Source organism: Oncorhynchus masou, chromosome 12, assembly GCF_036934945.1.
Source record: "Oncorhynchus masou masou isolate Uvic2021 chromosome 12, UVic_Omas_1.1, whole genome shotgun sequence".
NCBI lineage: Eukaryota > Metazoa > Chordata > Actinopteri > Salmoniformes > Salmonidae > Oncorhynchus > Oncorhynchus masou.
Window position 1 is genome coordinate 35,539,986 of NC_088223.1, and position 22,012 is coordinate 35,561,997.

Genomic DNA, 22,012 nt, shown 5'->3' on the forward strand with positions numbered 1-22,012 from the left:
TTGAAGAGCTGTTCAACCTTTACTAGATGCTCTGCTCCCCTGGTGACCACTAAACTCTCCCTGGCATCTCTTCTCCCTGTGGGCTCTCACAGTTGGACTCCACCAGTCGACTGCTGATTTGTTTTTGACGACATGCTTCAGACAATGGACAATAGTGTATAAACAAGTAGAGTAGTATCTCATAACGTGGGCTTCACATTTCATGACAATGACAAGTGCCCTTGGCGATTGAAAGATCTTGTAGAGAGTTGAGAGCATCCTGTTGGGCTGTATCACCGCCTGGTATGGCAACTGCACTGCCCACAACCGCAAGGCTCTCCAGAGGGTGGTGCGGTATGCACAACCCGTCCCCGGGGACAAATGACCTGCCCTCCAGGACAACTACAGCACCAGATGTCACAGGAAGGCCAAAAATATCATCAAGGACAACAACCACCCGAGCCACTGCCTGTTCACCCCGCTACCATCCGGAAGTCAAGGTCAGTACAGGTGCATCAATGCTGGGACAGAGGGACTGAAAAACAGCTTCTATCTCAAGGCCATCAGACTGTGAAACAGCCATCACCAGCACAGAGAGGCTGCTGCCTACACACAGACTTGAAATCATTTGGCACTTTAATAAATGGATCACTAGTCACTTTAATAATCCCACTTTAATAAATGTTTACATATCTTGCATTACTCATATATATATATATATATATATATATATATATATATATATATATATATATATATATATTTTATACGATACGATCTATTGCATCTTGCCTATGCCGCCCAGTCATCTCTCATCCATATCTTTATATGTATATATTCTTATTCCATCCCCTTACTTAGATTTGTCTGTATTAGTTGTTGTGGAATTGTTAGATTGCTGTTACATATTACTGCACTGTTGGAACTAGAAGCACAAGCATTTCACTACACTCACAATAACATCTGCTAATCATGTGTATGTGATAAATAAAATTTGATTTTTTATTTGATTCTTAGGAGGTTTTTACCATGGAGATCCTCATACATCTACACCTCTAACCACAGATCAGATTCCCCTACACCAACCTTAACCATTAGGAAGCAAAATACAATATCTGACCCTGGACCAGTTCTATCACCAACTTCTACCATCTACTCCATTGTGGCTACAACTATCGGGCTATACTGGGCCTTGGTAACAGACCAACATTTTTACATTTACATTTTAGTCATTTACCAGATGCTCTTATTCTATCTGAAGATAGCTAAGTGAGACAACCACATCACATTCATAGTAAGTACATTTTTTATTGTAGATATCAACAGACGTAAGGTCGGTAAATTATGCTGTTTGATTCACACTAACGAGCAGAGGCGAGCAGGGCTTCATAACTAATTAAACGGGGGTGGCGGTGATGTGAAGTACATGAAAGAACACAGAGACTCACCTGCTGGGCGATCCTAGTTAATAATTCAAGCATGTACTCTGGCTGTACGGTCAGCTGGGGGAGAACATAGCCAAACACGCTACAGGAGAAAGGGCAACGTGGATAGTTGGATGCAGGTATTTAGCTATTTCCACGATCATCTTGGTAACAAAAAATGACAGTCACTGTTTTATTACATCGATTGAGCGTGCTTCGCCAGCTACCCAGCTATCACACACTGCATGCATCAGAATTAGATAGCAAAATGTTTGAGAATGCCACAATTGAGGGTGTTGAATGATAACAACTGGATTAAACAAAATGCATGCATGGATGAGAGAGAGAGAAAGTGTGTGTGTGTGAGAGAGAGAGAGAGAGAGAGAGAGAGAGAGAGAGAGAGAGAGAGAGAGAGAGAGAGAGAGAGAGAGAGAAGTCGTTATACCACCTTCTTACAGTATATGATATGGTGCCATAAGCTATGGGTTTATGTCAACACTTCTATCTTTCATACAGGCTACCACTGACCACTTCACACATCACAGGCAGTCTGAGAATACTTGTCATTTATGCCTCAGATCCTTCTACTAGCCTAGCCAACCATGTAAATTGCATCACACACATAGCACTGAATCTGCAGGAGGCATTTCATGTATGCATCTAGAGAAGCAGAGCACATTCCCTCCCCTCCAAACATACTGACAGTTGATCAAGTGCCCAGTGACGTCAGGAACTCCGCCTGCTGTTGCTATGCTACAGACCACATCAGCCTGCCTGTATTTACATTATTACACACTCAATTAATGCCAGTATAATCTATATGGAGGGGGACAGGTGGGGCTTGTTTCCCTATCAACTCTGCCAGACCACACACATTGGAACACATTCGACTTTCCTTTCCTCATGTCCTTTCATTCGTGGCCTCCGACATGTGAATGCATGGAATTTGATTTTGCCTTGATACATTCCCATATGAAGTCCTTTCAGACCAGAAGGTGTGAAGGATGGGAGAAGACGGAAGGAGGATATTTGAAACAAGTCCTTTCAGATCAGTGGAAGTAGAGGAAAGGAGACAAGGGTAGGAGGACATTTGAGACATTTGAGACATTTGAAGTCCTTTCAGATCAGTGGCACTGAAGAAGAAGAGATGAGGTTAGGAGGATATGAGATTGTTGGAACGTGGCCACTGAGTTGAGAGTAGAGTAGATACATAGTGGTCTCCTGTTTCCCAGAGTACATTATGGGACATGGGTTCAGGGGGGAACGAGCCAGCCATGACACTATAGGGCAGTTTAGGCACGTAACAGGAAGAGACCTGGCCACACCATTGCCACAAACCGACTTTTCCGTGAACTGCAGGGAGAATAAACTTTTAGGTCGAGTGCAACGCCTAGGATTTATCCCTCAACCATTACTTAATTATCTAATGGAATCGACTGAGGTTTCTCTAATTGAATAAATTATGATCTTGTGGCAAACAACTCATGTAAAATTATTTGGAAGAAACATACCCTTTGCTGTAGATCTCACCCACAGGGTAGCGGTGGGTGGGTCAGGAGTAGAGCTTCATAGAGCTACAAAGATTTGAGGTGAAGCTATGGGCTTAGAAAGAGAGACTGCAGGGACTACAGGGAAGTTTACTTTGAGGGTGAGCTGCTAGGTTGAATGTTGTTAAAACTGGACAGTGGCCAAAACTGCCAGGTAAGACTGTCAGGCATAGCTACTAAGGAAAGTAGATTCAGCAAAAGCTAACCCAAAAATTGAATTAATTAACAAAAAGTGATTTACTAAACTCTTTCAAAGATAATTAGTAAAAATCCAAATAACTTCACAGATCTTCATTGTAAAGGGTTTAAACACTGTTTCCCATGCTTGTTCAATGAACCATAAACAATTAATGAACATGCACCTTAAGACACTAACAGTTATCAGACGGTAGGCAATTAAGGTCACAGTTATGAAAACTTAGGACACTAAAGAGGCCTTTCTACTGACTCTGAAAAACACCAAAAGAAAGATGCCCAGGGTCCCTGCTCCTCTGCGTGAACATGCCTTAGGCATGCTGCAAGGAGGCATGAGGACTGCAGATGTGGCCAGGGCAATAAATTGCAATGTCCGTACTGTGAGACGCCTAAGACAGTGCTACAGGGAGACAGGAGGGACAGCTGATCGTCCTCGCGGTGGCAGACCACATGTAACAGCACCTGCACAGGATTGGCACATCCGACAGGAATGGCAAGATGTGCTCTTCACTGACGAGTCGCGGTTTTGTCTCACCAGGGGTGATGGTCGGATTCGCATTTATCGTCGAAGGAATGAGTGTTACGCCGAGGACGGTACTCTGGAGCGGAATCGATTTGGAGGTGGAGGGTCCGTCACGGTCTGGGGCGGTGTGTCACAGCATCATCGGACTGAGCTTGTTGTCATTGCAGGCAATCTCAAAGCTGTGCGTTACAGGGAAGACATCCTCCTCCCTCAAGTGGTACCCTTCCTGCAGGCTCATCCTAACATGACCCTCCAGCATGACAATGCCACCAGCCATACTGCTCATTCTGTGCGTGATTTCTTGCACGACAAGAATGTCAGTGTTCTACCATGGCCAACGAAGAGCCCTGATCTCAATACCATTGAGCACATCTGGGACCTGTTGGATCGGAGGGTGAGGGCTAGGGCCATTCCCCCTAGAAATGTCCGGGAACTTGCAGGTGCCTTGGTGGAAGAGTGGGGTAACATCTCACAGCAAGACCTGGCAAATCTGGTGCAGTCTATGAGGAGGAGATGCACTGCAGTACTTAATGCAGCTGGTGGCCACACCAGATACTGACTGTTACTTTTGATTTTGACCCCCCTTTGTTCAGGGACACATTATTCCATTTCAGTTCGTCACATGTCTGTGGAACTTGTTCAGTTTATGTCTCAGTTGTTGAATCTTGTTATGTTCATACAAATATTTACACATGTTAAGTTTGCTGAAAATAAACGCACTTGACAGTGAGAGGACGTTTCTTTTTTTGCTAAGTTTAGTATGTGATTTACCTGGTCAAAATTTGCACTGATATTTTCAAAAGGGCCTAAAAAAATCGAACAAAAACAAAGCACAAAGCTAAAACATGAGGTTGCCTCTACTTACATTTTACCTTTAGGTCTCCGGCATTCCCTTAGTAAGCCTTTGATATTATCGTAAACCCTTTGATTAACCCTTTGGAAAATAATTGGTTCTACCTTTGCACTAGCACAAACAATTCAACAAATCTACCCCTTTACAGTGAACATTTGCAATGAAAATCTCTTGAGATAACAATGCTTTGTCTTTCGCAATGCAGTGAATTTGATCTCTCTCTTTTGCAGAGATGAAATCATAAAAGCAGAAGCTGCCAAAGGAGTCCATCTGTACTGTTGATGACACCAAGGCCTTTCGTACTGACTGGCATGCCTGTCCTTCTGTCTGTATGGGGACCACTCACTGTGCACCCTCCGGTGATCTGCCCACTTGCATGTCCTCCAGGGGACATAAACAAAAAGGCCTTGGCCGGCCACATCAAATCAGCTTATGGGCCGGTGTTGAAACTGTGGTCCACCAATTAATCTACATAATGACTACATATCATCTGTCTGAAGGTTTTATGTATGTTGTAGTACATTTTACAATCATCAATTAGGGCCTAGCATATGGTTTGATGTGGATATTCACATTTTCATATTCTCAGTAGGCCTTGTTTTTCAATTACCATTTTTGACGGTTGTCTCTAAACCTAAGGAGGTGGAACTCCATTCCCTTCAAATTTAACCACTGCATGTGACGTTGATGCAAGTCCTGCTGCAACAGTAATTTCTCCACACCCCCCATCATACAGTACATATCTTAGTGAATCATCAAACCTTTTCACCTCTCTCACTAAAATTCTAAAAAGTGGCAATAATGGATATTAACTGAAAATGATTTTATGTAGTTTCTTGCGATAGCCCTCTGTGACTTGAAATAATATTTCTCAAAACTGTGATTCCTAAAATATGTGTCCCGAGATTTGGTCAAGTCTGTCAGATTTGTCTAAAATCCTAAATGAATCAGGAATGAGCAGGGTCAACTATACCATAAAGACCCCTTATTCATGTCCTCATTACATGTAGTGCAACAAGACCACTCATGGTCTGTAAAGTTCTCTAGCTTTGATAGATTTAAACAAACAATTTTGAAATCACCATGGTCACAATCCTAAACTGTCTGCCTGATAGAATATTAATTTTGGTTAAGATATGTTACTTTTAATTACGTTTTAGAGCCACAAAGCAATTCAACTGCTACTGTGTATACCACTTGAATGAAGAAGAAAACAGACATTTTTGTCTCCCTAAAACATAAACTCTGTCAGATTCTTGTCTAACGTCAACTCCGTCAGAGTGCTGAAAGATGTGATAAAATGGTAGTTTTTATTGGGGATTTTCAAATGAATAATTGGTGAATAATTTCCCATATTTTACAGATGTTTGTATTGAACTTTTATTTTTGGAGTAAAAAATGTCTGTTTTCCGTATCTGTTGTCAACTCCGATAGACTCAAAATATTGTAACCACTGTCCTGCAACATATGCTTAAACGATTTGCTATGCTAGACCTAAGGGATAATGTTTGCTTTATAAATGTTGTTTTATGTTCTAAATGTAACTAGCCCTGGAACATTTAAGAGTACTACAAAATAGAAGTATGTTTGGAGATTTCTATTACTTATTTCAATCATCTCATTTTAGAATTAAACAATCAAGACCTTTAAACACTTGTTGGACCATTATTGTCAAAATGAAATGACTTTCATGGTGTCTGCCGGAGTTGACAAAAATCCAGTTAGTTGCGTTTGATGAAAAATGTATAATAATTAGGAGGTTGTTCCTTTACATGGTGTGATAGACCAAAGTATAAGCTATCAAAATATATAATTTAACATTTTGGTAATACTAAGACTAATATTTGTGTAGGAAAATTTGAGATTGTTCCATCTTTCAAGGACCTCTAAGCTCTAAAACAGCAACATTTTCTCTCAGCCTCAGGGCAAAATGTGTAAAATAGCATAAAATAATCTATAATACTTCACAGTTTTTTCTCTGCCCCATGGGGGGCCTTGCTCGGACCTTGCAGGGAGCCATGCGAAACTGCGCTACGCCACTGTCTTTGTGCTGTCTTGGCCACTCCTAGTCTTTTTCACATGTATGAGCTGTCAAGGCAGCAGAAACAGATCTGGGACCAGGCTAGCCTTTTTACCTGCATGATCTAAACCTCTCAAAGGCAACACAGAATGGTTGCTGACATCTGGCGCGGCTGCTGCCACAACACCCCGAGCCTTTCAAGAAAGGAATCCTTCCTGGCAGTGGGGAGCCATGGCAACCACACCCACACAGTACATAGCAAATAGGTGGATATAGAAATAGAGCAGGCAGAATGACTGTGTCTCCAGATTTTCATATAAAGGCATTAGCAGTGCTGCGTCAGAGGAAGTAGGATAGATTTAGCTGTTGAATGCTTGTTGCATGCAAACTGAAATTTCAAATGTGAGTGTGTTAGAGTAGCAAACATATGTTTAATACTTGCTTTTGGAAGTGATGACTGTTCTATAACTTCTAGTTCTATGGTGCACTTAGTATTCGATTTGAGTGCCAAATGTCCATTAAATAACACAAAGGGCTTATTACATGATCTGGTGCAAGAAATCATCACCTCCACAAACATTGGTGTTCAGATCCATTGGAAATTGAAATCACATTTCCATCACACTGAAGGGCTCATCAACATAAACAAAGTCCTATGTCAGGTGTCATAACACACTTATGTCATACACTACACTTCATAATGGTCTACTTCTATTGCTTATGCTGCATCCCACTGCTGAGCAGCTAAGTACTCCTGCAGCATGGCTCCAGAGGTGGGACCAGCCCTCCTGATTTCCATACTTGTTGCCATGAGCACCGGTCTGGCTGTGACTAGCTGCTGTGTGGATGGACAGGACAGGAGCCAAGCAGATATGGCCACCCGCTCGTGACGGCCTCTGAGACGCAGATAGATATGAAAATGAGTTTGGGGCATAGCGTAGCTTACTAAAGGAGTGTTCATCCTGGATAAAGGATAAAGGATAGAGGTGTGGACTTGAGTAGTGTGACTGTTTAAACTGGTAGTTTAGACCATCTGGGCTGGGCACTGACAATTGTAGGCCTATCCTTTAGGAACCTTATAGTTACTCAAAGGCTGTGTGACTGCATAAGTGGATAATAGGTAACACGCATTGGAGCAAATGACCATGTAAGACGCATAAGGCACAAACAAAGGGCACAAAGAAGACAAACATTAGTGGCCCTGTGTGTCCCATCAACAAAGCCGTGACTGGACGTTGTGTTGGGCCCTGACCGCGGTCACCACCCTGACCGTACGTGGTCATAATATGGCCTGTCTCACACCACACCCAGGCAGTCAGACCGAGTAATAAAAAAGAAGGAGGGCAAGGCTCTGCTATTTTAGGTGTACTCCACTTTAGATTGAGAAATGGCCCTCCCTACACTCAGTCTATCTCCCCCGTCTAGGGACTTGCACACAAAGACAGCCAATGGTTAATCACGGTGCAGTGTGACGCATCTATGGAACCTGCCATAATGACGTTTTCATGTCCATATGACAATGCCTGTTGACATGGAGCAAAGACGGACCTATCGCACAACAAAGACATCTGTAAACATACACATGCCGACTACACATTTGGACTACGCTGTGGCAGACAATCTCATTCTTCAACCTACTCTCCTAGGCCAGTGGTTCTCCACTGGTTTTGCCTCGGGACCCAAATTGAACCAGGTTGTCTCAGTCGCGACCCAAAGTTCGCATCGCGAAAAAGAATCGCCTAAATGCAATCTGGAAAACTATTCTTTATGCTCTATTGGTATTATATGACAAGGGAACAACATCCCCACCTCTCATTGTCAATAATACAATTTTGCCCATATTCTTGACGAAGAACGTTAATAAACCACAAAGACCACAAAATCACCCAAAACAGAGCTGCTAATACAATAGCTCTATTTTGAAAATACTGTGATTGAAGAGAAATTGTTCAGAGATGAAATGATTTTAAAAACGTAAGTTACATTCCTACACACGTCCTACCTAGTTTATGTCATTTCTTTACTCAGACAACCGTGACACGTTCAAACCCTTTTTCTGAGCCACCAGTTCAGAATCTCTCTCCTAGGCAATACTACACAATAGACTTACAATAGCCTATTAAAAAATGAGTTTTGAAAGAAATCACATAGACAAACTGGATTGAGGTGCTCCGTATAAGAAAATGCTTTATTCATTACTGCTGGCTATTTCCGCTGTGACTCCTCCCTGCGCTGGGTTGATATCCCCGTACACCTACACAGTTGAAAGGTATTGTCAGATGTTGACCTTTCATCCTTTGTGTTGAAAGGCCTCCAACTGTGGCTTTTGACTTGTGAGCGTCTGACTGACTGGCTGTGATAATACACAGTAGAGGATATAAATACGTGGACATGTATAAATAGGGTTATGTAGCTTATGTAGGATTAAACTAAAACTATGGCAGCCAGAACCAATAAACATTATAGGACTGAATAAAGTGAGTGAGGTATTGAAAAGCATGTATTTGGATCGGAAGGGATGAGATCATATTACAGAAGAATCAGAGGGGTTTTAATAATGAAATGATTTCTTTTACATATTGATATTAACGGCCAATGTATTTCCTTTGTTATGGCCTAAAACTTTACTAATCGCTGCGGGTATGAGTCTGTCTACATGTTATTGAAACAGCCTGGGCTCTGACAGAGAAAGGAGGGGGAAAAAGGAGGAGAGGAGTGGAAAAGGAGGTCACCATTCACACTTCACTCTGTCCATTGTCGTGTATCCCACCTTACCACTTAAAGTGACAAAAGTCTCCAAAGGATGTCCATTCTATTCAGGACATGCACTCTCTGTCGACTTCAACTGTAAACCCTCTCTTGAGGCGCTCAGTATCAACACATAAAAGTGGTCTCAAAACAAACCTGCACCGTCACAGAAGAGACGACAACCACAGTTCGCGGTTCAACCGCCCAGGAAGGTGCGGTCGTGTTTTTGTACCATTTTCTCATGTTTACACTGGAAAAAGTTAAAGTGTTTGAGGGAACATGACAGTTCTCGGCGCCAATTTAAAATGTGACACCCTTCACATTACATGACAACGCTCCACTGACCTACTGGCCCTTAAATTAGCTAAGTGATGAGTGACTGCCTGATTGTGGCTCGCTTTCTCACTGTGACAGTCAGTGATCATGACAGGGCTCTGGTAGTGGGCAGGCAGACAGACCAACCCTGACCTAGCCACAAACCACCCCTTCCTGCATGTTACAACCACTCTGTCAACCACCTTATAACCACCATTCCTGCTGATGGAAGCTTGACAGTTCAGATTGTTGAAAGTGAGCGAGGCTACTCCTTAAGAAGACATTCATAAAGCATTCGTAAGCCTGTCATAAATGTAATACGCTCACTATTACCACATAAAAGTGTGTATGGCCAAAATATTCACCACATCATCAGTTAGGTAGTATCATGCCTTCAGAAATGACAAGGCAGCTCCAGTTATGTTGACATTTAGCTGTTTGTTGACAAAAACGCTTCCATAGTGTATTAGGATACTGGGTATGTACACATCTGTTTCCAAAACCTTGATATAATGTACATGCATCCATCAATGATGTGGACGCCTCAGGGTTCAAGTGTCTGCCAGCATGTCAGGTTAGAGGTTAAGAGGTTAACAGGAGGGTGAGTGAGCATGACTCTTAGTGGCTCTGCTCTTTTAAGTCCAAATGAAAGGCCAAGTAGAGAGCTGGCTAAAGAGGGACATGGATCTTGTGATGTGAATCTTTGGAAATCATTCTAAATGATCAAGACAACCAGACTCATGTATAGAACATGAAAGACTACAACAGCAACACGGAGAAAACATGATTTCCTCTGGCAACACGTGTCCTTAGCATCACAAGCAGCCCCCACAATACCTCACTGCCATTCGCCCTCCAAACCACACACACTTCATTGCCCCCCGGCTATGAGGCACATCTGCTTACCTCTGCTGCCGGTTGCCAGATCAGCCACTTTCTGAAAGGCGTCCAGGAAGGCGGCTACCGCGACAACTGTCGTCCTGGAAGATGACATAGACACAGCTGGTCACCATTCTGATTGTTATTGACAGCAGAACATACCATATGTACAATATAGGCCAACAAACATACAACACTCATATTTGAATCACTTCACTAGTAGCCCCATACGCTCAGGGAAAGGGTTAGTAGGCTGGTCATGGTTGGGTCAGTGTTTCCCCTATAATTGTATAGGTGGGGTGGGTCCTTCCCCCACACACCTAAAAGAGTATGGGTTTCTATTGGTTTCAATTTACAATTTGATGCCAGAGGGCCAGGATGGCGGGACGGATGTTGCTTTGGGGGTCTTTGCGCCCCGCCTGGAAAATGAACTAGGGGAAAGACTGGGGTTGAATCCACCTAGATTCTCCTTTCTTGCTTTACCTTTTATGAGTATTCACCATCCAACAATATGAAAATGTTAACCTTCAACCATCCCCATATTTACACAATTTCAAACCCCCTTAGGTGGTAACCAAAAGCAACCACACTGCATGGGGGTACAAAAGTGTGGATAAAGGGGTCACGATAGATTTAACCTAGATTATTGTTGGGGCCTTTTTACCTCTATGCTCTTGCATTTCTGTATTTTGAGATTATCATGCAGTCAGAGAAACAAATCCATTTGTAAATCGTCTGTTCCAGACCTTGAAATTGTATCAAGTAGAGACTGACCTTTGTTGACAAGAAACTAAGCTGAAATTGAATTCAGTAGGTAGGCAAGGTATCATCATCCAATTTGATGTCATAAATCATTTCAGGAAATGCAACTGAGCCACATGCTGCAGGATGGTACTCTTTTGTACAATGTGCAATCGAAAGGTTGCTTTTCTCTCATTCTTAATGAAGTAATGACTCATTTGAGCTCAGAAAAACACAAGGCTAAGTGGAGGCATGCAATTCTTAGTTATTTAAAGCAGAGCACGGTAACCTAAAGTGTAGGCTTGTATATTCTACATTCAGATGAGGTACATAAAAAATCATTTAGGTTTTATTTACACCCAATTAAAATTGTTGATGAAAATGGCAAGTTGTAGAAGGGTCCAGGCACTCGTTTTTGAGAAACTAAAAAGGACATATGTGGGTGTTTTTGTAGCATTTATTCATGCTTTTTTCAGAACCCCCGTACTGCACAACGAGGATGAGGAAGTGAATCGCTAAAAAAAAGTGTCTGGACCCTTTTATAAGATGCCATTTAAAAAAGCTAAATTCTCCTTTAAAGCGATGTTAGGAAAACACCCAGACTAGATCGCACACAATTGGAACTGCAGAGCGTTTGGACATCTGCCCTTTGGCACACCGGAACTAACTTCCTTTCACATGCAATTGGTGCACTGCTACTGTTTTAGATTGCAGAGGTGGGTGTCACGTAAGCACGTACATGCATGGTGCAGTACTGCCTTGCCTAGTAAAATAACAAATAAAAGTGTACCATGTGGTTAAGAATATTCAACTAGAAAAATGCATGTACTGTTTGTAATATTTTGCTCTACCTGTGGAGAGTAAATGGTAGGATTTCTCAGGAACACTTTTTTCCCACAACACCTCAGCGGGACGACGAAGTAGAGACGTTTTTCAGCGGGTTAACCCGGTGTAACCCTGGGTTGTAATAAAAGCTTCTGGCGCGCTGCGCTGATCTAGCGTGCCGAGATAATGACTTTATGATTTGATCATTAATCTAAGTTGATGAAAGGTTAATTTATTTTTTCTCTCGCATGACCTTCAGCTGTGACTGTGCACAACTGTAAGCCGGTGCCAAGCCCAATGATCCAGAAACACACAGACAAGACCAGGCCGGGGTGTGTGTGACAATCTTCTAGACAGATAACGAAGAACATTTGAAGAGGGATTGGGTTTTTTATGAGGAGGTTGGGTAAATGTGTGCATGCGTGTGTGTGTATTCGGAAAAATAGAGACACACAGTATGTGTTTGTTTGTTTGTTTGTTTACCTGAGCTGTGATTGTAGCTTCCCGGCCTTGCTGATGAAGTCATCCCACACTGGGTAACTGCTCTGTGGAGATAAAAGGAGAAAGTGTGAGGATGAAGTGTACACACAAACATACTTATAATGCAACATGTCCGCAAGCTCATATCTGATCAAATCTCAGATAAAAGAGCAACAATGGGAGAGATCAATAAAGTGAATCCATAGACCCATACTGAGATTGTATACCCCACTCTCACTCCACGTAAACAATAGCCCACATGCATATGATACAGTAAGGATCAAATTGGGTTCAATTGAAAGTCCTAGTACTGCATTGCGGTATCTCCGTTGAGAATGTAGGCTACCATGAGCAAAGTTGAACTACTGTAAACTGAAAAGTTCTAAAAAGTGGAATAGACTTCAAACATCATAAAAAGCCTTCAAGACGCTTCTCTTAGTTTTTCATCATCACAGAGGTTGCCAGTAGGTTAGCCTGCCTGTTTAAAGACCTGTTGGCCTCCGGTTAAAGCGCATAGTCCTCTCTTCCCAGGCCTCTAACATCTAAATGCAGGGCTGTGGTTGTTAAAGGCCAGAGCGGTCACTAGCCAGCTATGGTCTGGGGGGCCATGTAGAAAACATCTCACCAGGGCAGTCTGGGTCTAGGTAAACAAGGCCTCACTACAGCTGGAAGGCTGTGGAGGTCAACAGGTAACGAACGACCTCTATCTGGAAGTGACATGCTCGCTGAGTGGGCAAACACAAGTGTCTTCTTAGGTGTGTGTGCGTGCGTGCGCACGCACGTATGTGTGTCCATGACTGATGAAGAGATCTGCACAGGACGACAGGGGTTAAACCACTTAGGTGGGTTAATTCAATTCCAGCTCAATTTCCTCCACTCTTTGAGTAATACATGAACATGGCGAATTTTACATTCAAGATCAGCATTTCAATTCATTTTCTGAATTATTCAAATAACTGCCCCCAACCCTACGGTTTTAAACATAGAAAACACAGTAGGTAATGCTTACTATAGGCCTTTTTACTGTGATCGGACAGGATAGCAAACATGAGTTGATAATGGGGCCAAACAATCAGATTATGGGGCGGTGGGGTTAACCAGATAGAACACCGTCAGACTTGTCATTGTCAAGGTGATATTTCTTGAGTGATTGATTAGTGCCCGAGCCCAACCCCCCGGAGAGGAGTAATACGTGTGACGTGCGCCCCACTCGGGCCCCTTTTGTTCCTCCACAGCACTAGCCCTCCACTGTGGTTACCGTGACAACAGGACGGAGGCAATGACGCTGCACTTCAATCTCCCTGGCACCCGCCGACATCATTTACATCACCGGGCGAGGAATACCATGACATACGTACTGCATGAATTCACCATGCCACCCACTTAATATGGCTTTTACAGTATGTGTTGATTTCCTACTGAGAGATCATTTTAGCATTGCATATGACATTTCAGATTCAATGCAATGACTGTATAAACGCAGTGAATTTAAACGCATGAATCATGCAAACAAAAAGATCAGGCTTTGATTCAGGCACTTCTGATGCATGGTGCTCATCTCAGAAATGGGTAGAAAGAACATGGCTCCATATTCAACAAGACTTCTCATGGATCCATCAACGTATGGTCATAAACCATAGAGCTCTGCTTTGTATCTCTTCTATCCATTTCCGTTCTATGGTTCATCTAGTAATTTCATCCCCCCTCAGTGAGAGGATTATTTTAGCCAGAGTGATTATGATGACCCGTCAAATACTGATTAATAAACTAAAGTAAGCCTTCATCCAATGCTTTCAATAGCATTACCTTCAACCTCGAGCCAACAGATTAATAATGTAATGGTGCTCAAACATGTATACACTGAATGGGTAATAGAGAATAAAACATTTTGAGCTGCTGCCCTCCGGAAGGAGATTAAGAGTCCCCACTGTTCAGTAAGAATAGGAGCAGGGCAAGTTTCATTCCATCAGGCTGCTGAACAGTGGGACATAGGACAGATGTTGACCCAATGCACGGTTGGACAGTACGCTGCAGAGACTTTGAATATGTGGAAATTTTCGTGTGTGACTTGTGTATTAACTTTCTAGTTTTCCATACTGCATGTACGTATTTGCAAGTGTATTTGTACGCTGACATCAAAAAACTAAATTTCCATGTAAATGGACAATAAAGTATATTGTATCGTATCATATCATATTATGGGCTGGTTTCCCAGACACGTTTTAAATCTAGTCCTAGACTAAAAATAGACTGTCCATTGAGTAGCTTATGTATTTTAGTCATGGAATAGGCTTAATTTGTGTCCAGAAACCAGCCCATGTTCATATAACTCATGAATAAAACATAAATGTCAAACTTTATAGAACCTTTATATTCGGACATTATTCAATTAGCACTGAATTCCATGATTTTTGTCATTCATACTGCAGTTTTTATACTGTTTAAAATACGCTTGGAGCTCAGAAAAAGCATGGGAAATTGGTTCCAGTTTACCAAATGAATGGTAATATGTCTGCTTACACAAAGAGATGTGTTAACAGTATCTAAATTATGTATTAACACTCACACACACACCAACCAGCACGCTGATTCAATTTAAGCACAAATATTGGCAAGCAAATATAGGCACACAGACAATCCCCACCCACACATGTAAACATGCGCCAGTAGACAAGAGTGTAATTCATGGTGCCCTTTGGAAAAGCCCTCCACCTACAAAAATGGTTTATTAGACAGGTCCAGAGAAACATGTCTGAAATGGCTATATAAGGCTATCATGAATGAACATACAGTGCATTAAGGAAAAGTATTCAGACACCTTCACTTTTTACACATTTTGTTCCATATTCTTATTCTAAAATGGTTTCAATTGTTTTTTCCCCCCTCAATCTACACACAATACCCAATAAGGACAAAGCAAAAACAGTTTATTTTATTAGAGCAAATATATAAAAAATGCATAAGTATTCAGACCCTTTACTCTGTACTTTGTTGAAGCACCTTTGGCAGCGATTACAGCCTTGAGTCATCTTGGGTATGACGCTACAAGCTTGGCACACCTGTATTTGGGGAGTTTCTCCCATTCTTCTCTTCAGATCCTCTCAAGCTCTGTCAGGTTGGATGGGGAACGTCGCTGCACACCTATTTTCAGGTTTAAAATAAATAAATAAATACCAGTATGGGGATGAGGTAGGTAGATAGATGGGCTGTTTACAGATGGGCTATGTACAGGTGCAGGGATCTGTAAGCTGCTCTGACAGCTGGTGCTTAAAGCTAGTGAGGGAGATGTGAGTCTCCAGCTTCAGAGATTTTTGCAGTTCGTTCCAGTCATGGGCAGCAGAGAACTGGAAGGAAAGACGACCAAAGGAGAAATTGGCTTTGGGGTGACCAGTGAGATATACCTGCTGGAGCGCGTTCTACGAGTGGGTGCTGCTATGGTGACCAGTGAGCTGAGATAAGGCGGGGCTTTACCTAGCAGAGACTTGTAGATAACCTGTAGCCAGTGGGTTTGGCGACGAGTATGAAGCGAGGGCCAACCAACGAGAGCGTACAGGTCGCAATGGTGGGTAGTGTATGGGGCTTTGTGACAAAACGGATGGCACTGTGATAGACTGCATCCAGTTTGTTGAGTAGAGTGTTGGAGGCTATTTTATAGATGACATCACCGAAATCAAAGATCGGTAGGACGGTCAGTTTTACGAGGGTATGTTTGGCAGCTTTGTTGCGATATAGGATGCTTTGTTGCGATATAGGAAGCTGATTCTAGATTTAATTTTGGATTGGAGATGCTTAATGTGAGTCTGGAAGGAGAGTTTACAGTCTAACCAGACACCCAGGTATTTGTAGTTGTCCACGTATTCTAAGTCAGAGCCGTCCAAAGTAGTGATGCTGGACAGGCGAGCAGGTGCGGGCAGTGATTGATTGAATAGCATGCATTTAGTTTTACTTGCGTTTAAGAGCAGTTGGAGGCCATGGAAGGAGAATTGTATCGCATTGAAGCTTGTCTGGAGGTTAAACACAGTGTCCAAGGAGGGGCCAGAAGTATACAGAATGATGTCGTCTGCATAGAGGTGGATCAGAGAATCACCAGCAGCAAGAGCAACATCATTGATGTGTTCAGAAATACATTTGGTAAACTGGGTTCAAGTCCAGGCTCTGGCTGGGCCACTCAAGGACATTTAGAGACTTGTCCCAAAGCAAATCCTGCGTCATCTTGGCTGTGTGCTTAGGGTTGTTGCCCTGTTGGAAGGTGAACCTCACTCCAGTCTGAGGTCCTGAGCGCTCTGGAGCAGGTATCATCAAGGCTCTCTCTCTAATTTTCTTTGTTCATCTTTGCCTCGATCCTGACTAGTCTCCCAGTCCTTGCTGCTAAAAAACATCCCCACAGCATGATGCTGCCACCACCATGCTTTACCGTAGGGATGGTGCCAGGTTTCCTCCAGACGTGACGCTTGGCATTCAGGCCAAAGAGTTACATCTGGGATTCATTCAGACTAGAGAATCTTGTTTCTCATGGTCTGAGAGTCCTTTAGGTCCTTTTTGGCAAACTCCAAGTGGTCTGTCATGTGCCTTTTACTGGGCTGTGGCTTCCGTCTGGCCAATCTACCATAAAGGCCTGATTGGTGGAGTGCTGCAGAGATGGTTGTCCTTCTGGAAGGTTCTCCCTTTTGCTCAGTTTGGCTGGGCGGCCATCTCTCGGAAGAGTCTTGGTGGTTCCAAACTTCTTAAATTTAAGAATGATGGAGGCCACTGTGTCCTTGGGGACCTTAAAGGCTGCAGACATTTTTTGGTACCCTTCCACAGATCTGTGCCTCGGCACAATCCTGTCTCGAAGCTCTACTGACAATTCCTTTGACCTCATGGCGTGGTCTTTGCTCTGACATGCACTGTCAAATGTGGGACCTTATATAGACAGGTGTGTGCCTTTACAAATCCTGTCCAATCAATTACATTTACAACAGGTGGACTCCAATCAAGTTGTAGAAATATCTCAAGGATGATCAATTGAAACCGGATGCATCTGAGCTCAATTTCGAGTCTCATAGCAAAGGGTCTGAATACTTATGTAAATAAGGTATTTCTGTTTTGTATTTTTATATATCTGAAAAAAATTCTAAAAACCTGTTTTTGCTTTGTCATTATGGGTATTGTGTGTAGATTGATGAGGAAAAACATGACTTTAATCCATTTTAGAATAAGGTCTGAATACTTTCCGAATGCACTGTATTTCAGCCTAATGTTAGACAATTGAAAAACATTTGTTGTCATCAAAATCTACAAAAGTAGCCTATTTCTCAAATGGTCTGCCCTTAATTTCTCAGAAGTAATTTTTTGTTAAGCAGACTTGATTACATGGCTTTGCAAAAATGTCTCAAACCAGATCATGGACATCATGGTTTTCAGTTGGTTGGATTCCCAATCTAAAACTCTATTATCCTACATCAAACATGTTTCTACCACAAACCCAAATGGTGGCTCTCTGTTGTACTCAGCAAAACTTCACAGTTCACACCCTTTTGAAGTCATCTGCCACCATTTCCCCGCATTCCGTTATCAGAGGAACAGGTGGGAACAGGTGTGAATAGGCACTCGACTGGGTGCACAATCGCCAATCTGCTCATTAATTTATTTATTTTTATCACTGATTAATAGGCTAAGCATAGAAAATACCAATTGTCATGCTTTCTTCTGAGATGACATTGTGACAAAAATATTACGTATTTAATTTCTAACTGTTGAGTTTATGAGGAAGCTAAATAAAAGAGGTGCGTAGCCTAAATTAGTTCCTGATCTCAACAGTGATACATATTTTCTTGCTTTCCCCAGAACAAGAGTCAAGGGGAAACAAACCTTCGTAGGACATGCATTTTCTGCTACTTGCTTGGCGTGGATTAGAGCGTTCTATTCTAATCCATGTCCTGGATCATTTAGCCGTTTATATGCACCCGCTCAATGTCAATGAATCAGAACACACCCACCATGCGGACGGACCTATATTCTATGCAGTCCCTCAGTGAGCGCAATTTAATAGCTAGCCTAAATGTACAATTAGCAAAGCATGCATCCTAGGCTGTACACAATAATTTCCCAGACTGACACTCTTTGAATTTATATGGTTATCTGCAACATCAAATGTAATTGCATGCCATTTATCTATCACAGTCAATGTCACACCGATTACAGTAGGTGTCAACATATAAGGGCACGTACTGCCATAACAAAACGTATTATTCTATAGAACATAAAAAAGACAAACAATACCCTACGAAGCCTAAATAAATATTAAAATACACAATTCATGAATTAGTCCCCAAGGTGTTACCTTCATGTCGCCTATCACTGTTTGAAAAAGTCCTCCGAGTGCACTGCATTCTCTTTCAATGACAGTCTCCATTTTCAGCACTGTATGGACTGTTTATCTTGCCAAAACTGTAGTGAAAATGTGTTTTCTGTTCTCCAATACTGACTGAAAAAGAAACTCAATGGTCAAGTCTCTTTTAATGGCAAATATCCTTTCAAAGACTTGCTGCAGTATCCTGTATGCCGCACTCCCGAACGATGGAAAGCAAAACAGCGATGAGATATAAACCCCACGTTAGTTTCCACACAGAGATAAATTCCATGTTTTTGCGTTTAAGACCATACTGAAAGAATAATAAAAATATGAACTCAGAGAAAACACCAGGTGTTGAAAAACGTGAGACAAAAACGAAAACAATTCGAGGATTATCACGGCATATTCGAGGGTTCATGAAGTTTCTTGCCACAGCTGACATACGAATTGCAAGTGTTTTACCCATGCGCGTGAGCATGCGAAACTTGGGCGCGCGTCCGCGTCGCCCCTCCTTTTGAGGCTAGCAGTCTACTAGGCTACTGTACTTCCATGCATGGTGGTGAGTGGATCATAATAAAATACAAAGGGTGTGGAAAAAACTAAACAGTATATATGTTTTATATCACATCTAATACAGTCAGTAATCCATAGATGTCATGTGAGATTTAGATTTCACATGTCATAAACGCATAGTAGGCCTGTGTACATCAGGGTTCATGAAATACAGTAGATTAAGTCGTGCCCTATTTTTTCTTCAGCGGATGTTCAGGTGCCAGAACATAATTACAAATAATTTGTAGACTGCAAATTGACCGCAATAAACACCGATAGATATAATATTTGACTAAAACATAATAATTTTAACCTTGCTTACATTTGTATAAAATCACATCAATTATATTTCTCTTTTATGCATGGGAATACTTTGGAACAGATTTCCAAAATTAAAATCACTTGGAGCTGATTTGCTGGTGTTTTTACAGTCTTTTATGTCCAACAAAAACAGATATATAGTGAAAAAAAATATAAACGCAACATGTAAAGTGTTGGGCCCAAAATTATCCATCCACCTGACAGGTGTGGCATATCAAGAAAGTGATTAAAACAGCATGATCATTTATTACACAGTTGCACCTTGTGCTGGGGACAATAAAAGGTAATTCTATAATGTGCAGTTTTGTCACTCAACACAAAGTCACAGATGTCTCAAGTTTTGAGGAAGCCTGCATTTGGCATACTGACAGCAGGAATGTCCACAAGAGCCATTGCCAGAGAATGAAATGTTAATTTCTCTACCATAAGCCACCTCCAATATTGTTTTAGACAATTTGGCATTACGTCCAACCAGCAGACCACGTGCAACCACACCAGCCCACTTCTGGCTTCTTCAACTGCAGTATCATCTGAGACCAGCCACCTGGACAGCTGATGACACTGAGGAATACTTCTGTCTGTAATAAAGCCATTTGTGGGGAAAAACTCATTCTGATTGGCCGGGCCTGGCTCCGCAGTGGGTGGGTCTGGCTCCCAAGTGGGTGGGCCTATTTACCTCCTAGGCCCAACAATGGCTGCTCCCCTTCCAGTCATGTAAAATCCAAAGATTAGGGCCTAATTAATTTATTTCAATTGACTGATATCCTAATATGAACTGTAACTCAGTAAAATCTTTGAAATTGTTGCATGTTGCGTTTATATTTTTGTTCAGTATTTATACAACCTTTCTGGGGGGGGGGGGGTCTCAGAAAACTTTGGGGGAATCCTGGCCTACATGATGTCCAACAACTATGTGTATTGTGATTGAACCAGGGACAACTCTGTCAGACAGAGCCATAAACCTCTAGCTATAGTCATCAGCAGGCTAATTTGTCAAACTAGTAGGCTCATTTGAAATATGTGATCACTTATACTTGTAATCAGTGGCGGTTCTAGCTTGTATGGCTCCCTGGGCGAACTCCCCTTCAGCCCCACAAAAAAAGCAGCATTCTGCACTAACTGTAATTTTTATTCATGTCACACCTTGACCATAGTTTGCTTTGTATGTTTCTATGTTTTGTTTGGTCAGGGTGTGATATGAGTGGGCATTCTTTGTTACATGTCTAGTTTGTCTAGTTCTATGTTTGGCCTGATATGGTTCTCAATCAGAGGCAGGTGTTAGTCATTGTCTCTGATTGGGAACCATATTTAGGTAGCCTGTTTGGTGTTGGGTTTTGTGGGTGATTGTTCCTGTCTTTGTGGCACCAGATAGGACTGTTTTGGTTTTTGCACGTTTCTTGTTTTGTAGTGTTTTAGTTGTTTTATTAAAACATGAATCTCAATAGCCACGCCGCATTTTGGTCCGACTCTCCTTCACACCAAGAAATTCACCCACCACAACAGGACCAGCGTGACAACAGGCAACAGCAACAGCGGCGCAATGAGGATTGGACATGGGACGATATATTGGATGGCGGTTGCTGGGAGGAGATCCTGGCGGGAAAGGATCGCCTTCCATGGGAACAGGTGGAGGCAGCGAAGAGAGCAGAGGCAGCCGGAGAGAGGAGCCGGCAATATCAGGGAACATGGCAAGGAAGCCCAGTCAGCCCCAAAATTTCTTGGGGGGGGCTCACAGGAAGTATGGCTACGCCAGGTAGGAGACCTGCGCAAACCTCCTGTGCTCACCGGGGGTAGAGAGACCCAGGCAGTGCTGTCTCCAGTGCGGGTGCATAGCCCCGTTCTATTCCAGCTTATCGGCCGGGCATGGCACTAGCATCTGGTCCCCAGTGCTCCGGTGTGGCACTAGCCCGTGTTCGCCTGCATAGCACAGTGCGGGCTATTCCACCTTGCCGCACTGGCAGAGCGACCGGGAGTATTCAACCAGGTAAGGTTGGGCAGGCTCGGTGCTCAAGAGCTCCAGTGCGCCTGCACGGTCCGGTCTACCCAGTACCACCTCCACACCCCAGCCCTCCGGTGGCAGCTCCCCGCACCAGGCTTCCTGTGCGTGTCCTCGGCTCAGTACCACCAGTGCCAGCACCACGCATCAGGCCTACTGTGCGCCTCGCCTCTCCAGCGCTGCCGGAGCCTTCCTCCTCTCCTGCGCTGCCGGAGTCTCCCGCCTGTTTTGCGCAGCCAGAGCCTTCCTCCTCTCCTGCGCTGTTGGAGTCTCCCGCCTG

At 42.8% G+C, this 22,012-nt stretch overlaps 1 pseudogene; it reads right to left on the reverse strand.

The window, feature by feature from the left end:
• Positions 1-19,317, reverse strand: part of LOC135549934 (protein MTSS 1-like) — a 56,636-nt pseudogene extending 37,319 nt beyond the window's left edge.
• Positions 19,318-22,012: the final 2,695 nt, after the last annotated feature.